This window comes from Parus major, chromosome 3 (assembly GCF_001522545.3).
Source record: "Parus major isolate Abel chromosome 3, Parus_major1.1, whole genome shotgun sequence".
NCBI lineage: Eukaryota > Metazoa > Chordata > Aves > Passeriformes > Paridae > Parus > Parus major.
Genome location: NC_031770.1, coordinates 67,712,174 through 67,719,443, shown reverse-complemented (window position 1 = coordinate 67,719,443; position 7,270 = coordinate 67,712,174). Strand labels below are relative to the sequence as shown.

Sequence of the window (7,270 nt, the reverse complement as noted above, 5' to 3'; positions counted from 1 at the left end):
CTGTGAAGCACTGATAAGACCACAAGGCTGGTTGCTGGTGTGATTTCAGGGGTACAACCACATATCTGCTCCATAGGCAACGGCTACATTCCGAGTATCTGATTTAACTCAAGGTGAATGGTGATAGGAGGGCTAAATATAACCTTTCTGTTGGAATGCTCTTATTTCCCAGAGTCTTTCAAAGTCTAGGGAAATTTGTCTGTAGCTGTGTGCATGAGGAACAGAACGTGCAGTGCTCGAAGGGCAGCTGATGAAAGGGACTTGTTCTACCTCAATTGCTCCTTGCTTCCAGAGTTCACCAGGCTCTGAAAACACATAAACAGGGCCCCAGGGGTTGCCTGGCATCAGCAAGGCGTAACTGGCATGTTCATCCCTTTCCTCTAGCTTTCATCTTCCCACCTCCCAACACACGAGAGTTAGCTTTATTTATGGGTTGAGCCTAGTAATAACTTTGGTTTGAAGAAAATATCTGTGGGCAAAGTGTGGCTCCTGAGGCTGTGTCTGTGCAGGAAAATAGAGGTGAAGTTGCAAATAGGCAACCAAGCCCACACTCTCTTTAGTCTAGCTGGCAGGATGGCAAGGGCAAGGAGGGTAAAATTTGTGCCTTCTGTAGACCCTTGGTCTCTATGCTGATGTTGTCCAGCTGTGCTGCTGGTGGCTTTACTGCTACTATTAATTAGGCTCCTGCTGTATATACATATAATCCTGCTGGTACACATATAATATACACCCTACCTGCAGATTAAGTCTTCTTGGCTCTTTTTAAGTGCGGTGGAATTATAAAAAGTAGGAAGAGAGGTAGATACTGAGTGCTGAAACCTGCTAGGTTCTTGGGATTCCCACATTTTTGGGTATCTGTCCTGGGTGCACATAATCAACAGCCTTAGCTCTGTGCTAGCGTAATGTGACAGACTGAGCACTGAGAGTGAAGAGTGGTGTGTGTTTGGAAAGAGCATATGAACTCTCTTCTCCTTCCTGGATTTGTTAGGTTTGAGCTTATCTTTACAGTTCCTTAGCAACCTTATTTGTTTTCAGTAAGTGCTTTCTGGGTTTGATTGTGAGAGTTTCCCTCCACCACTGGCTGTGTTGCAGCTGGGGAGGGTTAGAAAAGAGCAAGAGAAGATGACATGGCAGACACATCAGGTATCAGGATTGCTGCTCCTTCAGCCAGGAGAAAAAAGGCTTGTTGTAGATTGTATTAAGTATGAGGGAGCAGGGTAAGGAGACTAGAGCAGAACTCTGTTACGGACATTTTCATTATTAAAGAGAAGAAAGTAGAAAATGTTAGCTGTGCATAATATATATAACATAGCCATACATAATACATGTTAACATGTGTATTACACATGGTGCAGAGAGTTCTCCCCTGTCTCCCAGTGCAATTTATCTCCTCCCTTTGAACTTTGCTAAAGTGCCTCTAGCAGTACTGACACATCCCAGATGCAATCCAAAAACATAACTGAGAAATAGGTCAGTTGCATCAGAAGTCGGGTTTTCTAAAAAGGTACAAGGAAAAGAGACATGAGGTTTCTGAATGTGAAGTCTCTGTAGGACTGCCTTTCTAAATGGATGAATGTTCCAAGTTAGCAACATGTCTAACACTATATAGGAAGAACAGCGTCTCTGTCACTCATCTATGCAGAACATAGTGAAAAATCTGTAGGTAATCTGGGATTAAAATTTGTCCTAAATAACATGGGCATCATCTACTCAAAGCAATCAGTGAACACAGCAGATGTTCTCTGATCAACAAATTTCTAAGGCATCTCTTCTTCGTTTCTTGTTTTGTTTGACTTTTGGTGATATTCTGTTTACTTGATCTTCATCCCCCACCCTGCTTTTCTAAGATAATAATGAAGTAATTCAGGGGAAGTAGACATCAAGTTTTTAGCAGAATTTAACAGGGCGTATATATGGCAAATGACAAAATCTCATTTTCTTCCAACTTTCCCCCTTGACAATGCCTTGACTTAATTCTTTCTGTGATGCAACACAACACCTATGAAACCTGGATTTCTCACTCCATGCATGATCCTGAAGTACACCCATATGGGCCCTCTCTTCTGTTTTAATTGTTGCAATTTGTTCCTCTTGATTTCTTTCACCCTCTCACAGCCTCCAAAACAAACCTGACAGAGCTGCAATGCCCTTTTCCCACTGTTTGCCCAGACCACCTCTTTATGCTGGTAAGAAGTTTCTTGTCTTGTTTAAGCACAATAAACTGTATTTTTCACATATACAGTGCTGCAATGCAAAGTAAGGTGAACTTCAGAATCTAAGTTTCTCTCCCTGTTTCTCAACATTTAGATGTATTCCCTGGAAAAGGCAGTGCTCATCAGGCATGCAGTGAAAGGGCTGTCACTTGAGGCAGAGCTCTGTGATCAGTTCTAAGGCTGCTTTAGGTACTGGCATTATTTTTCCCCCTTCTCATTCTGCAAATTTAAACCACTGATCTCTGCTGCTGGCCTCTGGGCAGGAGAACTACTGATGCTGCTGTATGTCCTGGAATTATTGCTGCAGCAGAGACTATCTGTGTTAGTTGTAGATAGGCTTGCTGGGGCCCAAGGTTGTCTGCTGCCAAATGATAGTTTAAAACCCTTTTCCCTCTCCACTTGTTTTTCAGATAAAGGCATGTTCCTTGAGCTAGGTCAGGCTCCCTGTTTTCCTAATTCAAAGAAGTCCTTGAGTAGTTGTATCTTTTCAACTTTGATTGCAATTTCCTAATATTTCTCTTCAGTGGCAACTGAGCTCCGTGGCCTAGAAGTTGCTCTCTCCTCTGGAGGAAGGTGAGGAAGGGACTGCAGTGGTGAGGAGGAGGAAGATTCAGACAAAATGTCTCCTCTCTCTCCTGGTGCATCATGTTCTTGCATACGACGGAAACTGAATGCAACAAAGAAATGTGAGATATTGGGCAGTATGAATTCACCCAAAACATCTCTGGGCAAAGTTCTCATGAGCCTCTCACCTGTTTGGTGTGAGTCACTGCCAAAGATGGGCAGTCACAGCTGCTGTATCAGGGAGTCTGTCTCGGGACAAATTGCTGCAGAGAATGTGATGTAGAACTTGCACTCACCTCCCATTGCTGCCATTTAATTTTTTTTTTCAGTTTAAAAGAGACTATTTTGAAGAATTAATGAGGCTCTCCAAATGGCACATGCAACATGCCAATAAACACTGAAGAGCTTTTCATTCATAAGAGGCAATAGACTTCAGCTCCTGTTGACTTATTTTGCACTCAGGAATCATTCCTTGCTGAACAGCATTATCTGGAAGAAATGTTAGACAGGGCTTATATGTTACGTTGTGAAAAGAAGTTTCACAAAATAAAAGTAGATGCTTCTTTTTTGTTGTTTAATTTTTTCCTTTTTTCTCTGGACATGCTTGAAATAACTCAGGGCTTCTAGGATATTGTAGGGAAAATAGTGGTATGACACAAACGTGTTCTGTAGTTGATGAGTGAGGGGTTTATCTTTGTGCTTCAGATCTTGCCTCTTCAGGGCTGTGCAGGAAGGCTCACTTGAAGAAAGATTCAGAGGCCTGGTAACTGCTGGGCACTTCTCTCTTTCCTTCCAGAGAGAGAGGGATACCCACCCTTCCTGCCATTAGCCCTCTCCAGTTTCTCAGAGGCAGTAGGTCATACATAATAATATTTCTTTAAAAAACCAAACAAACCCACAAACCAAACACTTTCTAGATAACACCACATGGGGAGTGCCGCAGCAGTGCTGACATAAAGAGTTAGGGAGGTGCAGCTGTTTGTGGGACTGGCAATCAAGTCAGGGAATGGAATTCACTTGAAAAGGCAGGCACGGGAGAGGGAAGGGGCTGTGCTTTGCTTTGAAGCCTGGATCAGCTCCCTAATCTGGCTCACAGCATGACTGGATGTGCGCTGCTTCGCTGGGGAGGCAGCAAAAGGCTGGGGGTGGGATAGGACCTGTAAGGGAACTCCTGCCACTTGAGTGCTGTTTACAGCAATATCAGTAACACAGCACCCAAGTTTGAGAATTACTACAGTTCTGAGTTTGCTCTTAAGGAAATGAATGGGGTTTGAGACCTATATTTGCCAGTAAGCTTTATAACAGCTTTCCTTGTGATGGTCCCTTTTAACACCATTTTACAGAAGTGATAGCAAAGGTCAACCAAATGGATTTGCTTTGGGAACAAAGATAAAATGTGGAAGTAGTGAATTCCTTGTTGCTGTGGTCTCTGTTGGTGGTTTCCCTGTAACCTTCCTGTGGCTGATGCCTTTGCTGTCTGTGCTGTGGTGGAGCTGGCACAGCTGTCAGCGTCACTTGGTCAGGAAAAAGTTGACTTAAGTGGAACCACTGATGATTTTTCATCTACTTTGCAAAGAAAACCTCTCAGAAATGCTGAGCTTTTTCAAGAAAGACCAATATCAGTTGTAAGAAAGATGCTAGGTCATCTCTGTGCCATTTTTAGCAGAAGAAATTGGTCAAGATTGGTTTTAAGGCAGCCTTCGAATTAGTATTCAGGAATCTTCTCCTGCTGATTGGAAGTAACCTCCTGACACAACTCCCTATGGGGCTTCTGGTTTAACTGGAAGGATTTTCTCCACTATGAAGATTTCTCAACATACATCTTTTTCCTCTGAGGGAAATGCTATGGAGCCATGCCATGAACAAGACTTTTTGAGCTGTACTAAGTGATATTTGATTAATGAACTTGAATAAAATATTAAGTTGGGCTTGTTCTAGTCTGAGCATGATTAGAAATACTTAATGTATGTTTTGCTTGGAAAGCTAATGGTACATCTTAGCATGAACCTCAAATTTTTGAAGACAGATTTGGTTATTTTCTCCAGCTATGAAAAATATTTTAAATTTCATTTAAATTTCATTAGATCTATGTTAGTCTTTTCAGGATTAAATAGCTGGTTAGGTTCTTAATTACTTCTCTTTCAATTTTTGTAAGGAAATCTATTCTGTGGCCTATGTGGTTAAGTGATTGAAAGGTTTAAGCAGGTGTAGACAAAGATGTCCATGCTAAGGAAAAAGTATAGTTAGAGGAATATTATGAAAAAGTGAAAGGTGAAATTCTATTTCAGCATGTGAGCTGCATAGGACACAATCAAACTACCCTAAGGATGATCTCATGCATGACATTCTGTCAAAGGTAATTCTTGTTCCATTAGGGACTCATGCTTGTGGCAGGAGATTTATGCCACCTTACTGGTATGCCTGGAGAAAAAGATGTATTAAATGCTAGCAGAGAAGAAAGAAAAAGCTTGTCAAAACTTGCGGTTTATGAAAATTGTGCCAGCAGTTGGTCAGAGCCAGCTTTGCTAGAGTTGTAATCAATTCTGGGAGCTGAGTTTACAGGAAAATTTTGCAGTTCTGTGAAAAGGTAGAACAGGATGAACTTTTCAGCCTAGTAGGTAAAGAGTTAGTTTCCATGGGCCCAACTCTGTCAGCAAAACAAATGTGTGTTAAGGAAGAACAGCCAGATTTTTAAGACAAGGCAATAGCAGCAGTGTTTTCTCACAATAAAAGCCAGGTGGCTGAAATCAGAAAGTATCTGCTCTTCTATGTCCCCTCTTGGACACTGAACAAGACACTTGGATACTTACTCAGAGACTGAACATGGCTTTTCTGAATGATGGTAACTTCTACTTTCAAAACAGACAAGCTGTAAGACCTTGTCCTTGAAGCTCTCCTGTTTACTTGCAACCATGAATTGCAGAAGAGTGTTGAACAGTCTGTCCTGGAGAACCCTGCTCCTTGTTTTCCTCGCCTTGAGGGAACCCTTAATGAGAACAGGCATTCCTCTTTGCTTGGGAATGTTACTCCGCCTTTGTGTTTTGTACATGCCAAGAAGTACTTGTGTGATTAAGGTGGTTTGTTATTTTAGATCGATAGTCTGGGTGTGGGATACATCCAGTTTCCAAGGGCCAGAAAATCTCAGTGAGCTCACTGCTGCTCTCACTTCCTGCTGAGGGAGAGATCTCAACAGGATCACTAAGGTTTAGCAGCTGTGTGAATAAAGATATCTCCAAGATTAATGTTGTCATGTGAACAGGAGCCTTCTTTTTCCAAACAAATACACTGGTGTTTCATAATCTAGGAGAAAAATAAGCTGTTTGAAAAATGGAATTTCTCAGAATCACAATATTTGCAAACTTTGTGTTGTTCTAGGTCAGAATATAAAGGCCAAACTTCCCATTGTGTGGAAACTCTGGGGAAAGGAGAAAGTTGATTTGTCACCATCAAAACATTCATACCTTTATATTAGGTATAATATTGCCAATAATGCAAATATCAATCTTACTCTTTTGTAAGTTGAAGAAAAAGAAATTCAGTTTAGTAAAAGCACAATGCTTTACTTTGACGTTCTTACTTCTACACATTTTGAATTTCCACCCATGTCACAAGACAAAAAACAGCTACACTCAATTAGCACCAAGAGTCCTTTTCATCTAAGGGCATGATTTAGACACCTCTTTTCCCAAAGGTAAGACTTATTTCTTACATTCCGGATGGGTTGTCCCTGTGATTTCCTCATATATGAGAAAATTCACTGCAGTGTTTGTGGTAGCACTGAAATGACTTTGTGCTTCACCCTGGAAGTTTAAAAGGAACATTAAGTCTTCACTAAGTTCCTGGTACTTTGGGAAAGAGTATGAGAACAGGGAGAAACTCAATGGAGCCTTATTTCAATACCTCTCCTCTTATTTCCGAGTATAGAGAAATCCACACTTTGAAAAATTCCTGAGCTGGAAGTAATCTTTTTGTTGTGTTTTGTTGTTACTGAATCTTTCTTTTATGACTCTTCCTATCGTTTGGTTAATGCAATTTTGGCATCTTAAATACTCTATATTGGTTTGTTTAATAATTTAGTTTTGTTGAGTGGCACAGAAGTTATTGGGTTAAACTTGAGGTCTGATCATATTCTCAGATCTTCCTTAGATCTTTTATTTGAGTATTATCAGAGAAACATTTCCCTTCACCTGTTCCATGCCTATCATGACTTTACAGGCCTCAGTTTCCTTACTGATTTCTTTCCCAAGCCATGTCTTGGGAAAATTTGAATGTTTTTCACACAAACTGTAAAACAGGACAAATATTGCTTATTTGTCCCCTTTGTACTATTTTGAGTTCTCTTGTGCTCTTTCTGAGCAGAGAATTGTGTGTGATTGTGAAAAGGTATTTTTACATGACTAATTCCAACTTGCACAACACTTTCTTTTTTATTTTCTTTTATTAGATTGTTGTTCAGATGGAGGCTGAATATTTATGTGCAGCCTTGTCTTGGC

The 7,270-nt window shown here is 40.8% G+C and overlaps 1 long non-coding RNA gene across 1 annotated transcript; it reads left to right on the top strand.

Moving 5' to 3' along the window:
• Positions 1-2,090: 2,090 nt before the first annotated feature.
• Positions 2,091-3,324, top strand: LOC117244144. The gene is made up of 3 exons (XR_004496668.1): positions 2,091-2,186; positions 2,308-2,402; positions 2,738-3,324. It is a non-coding gene; the product is annotated as an uncharacterized LOC117244144 (long non-coding RNA).
• Positions 3,325-7,270: the final 3,946 nt, after the last annotated feature.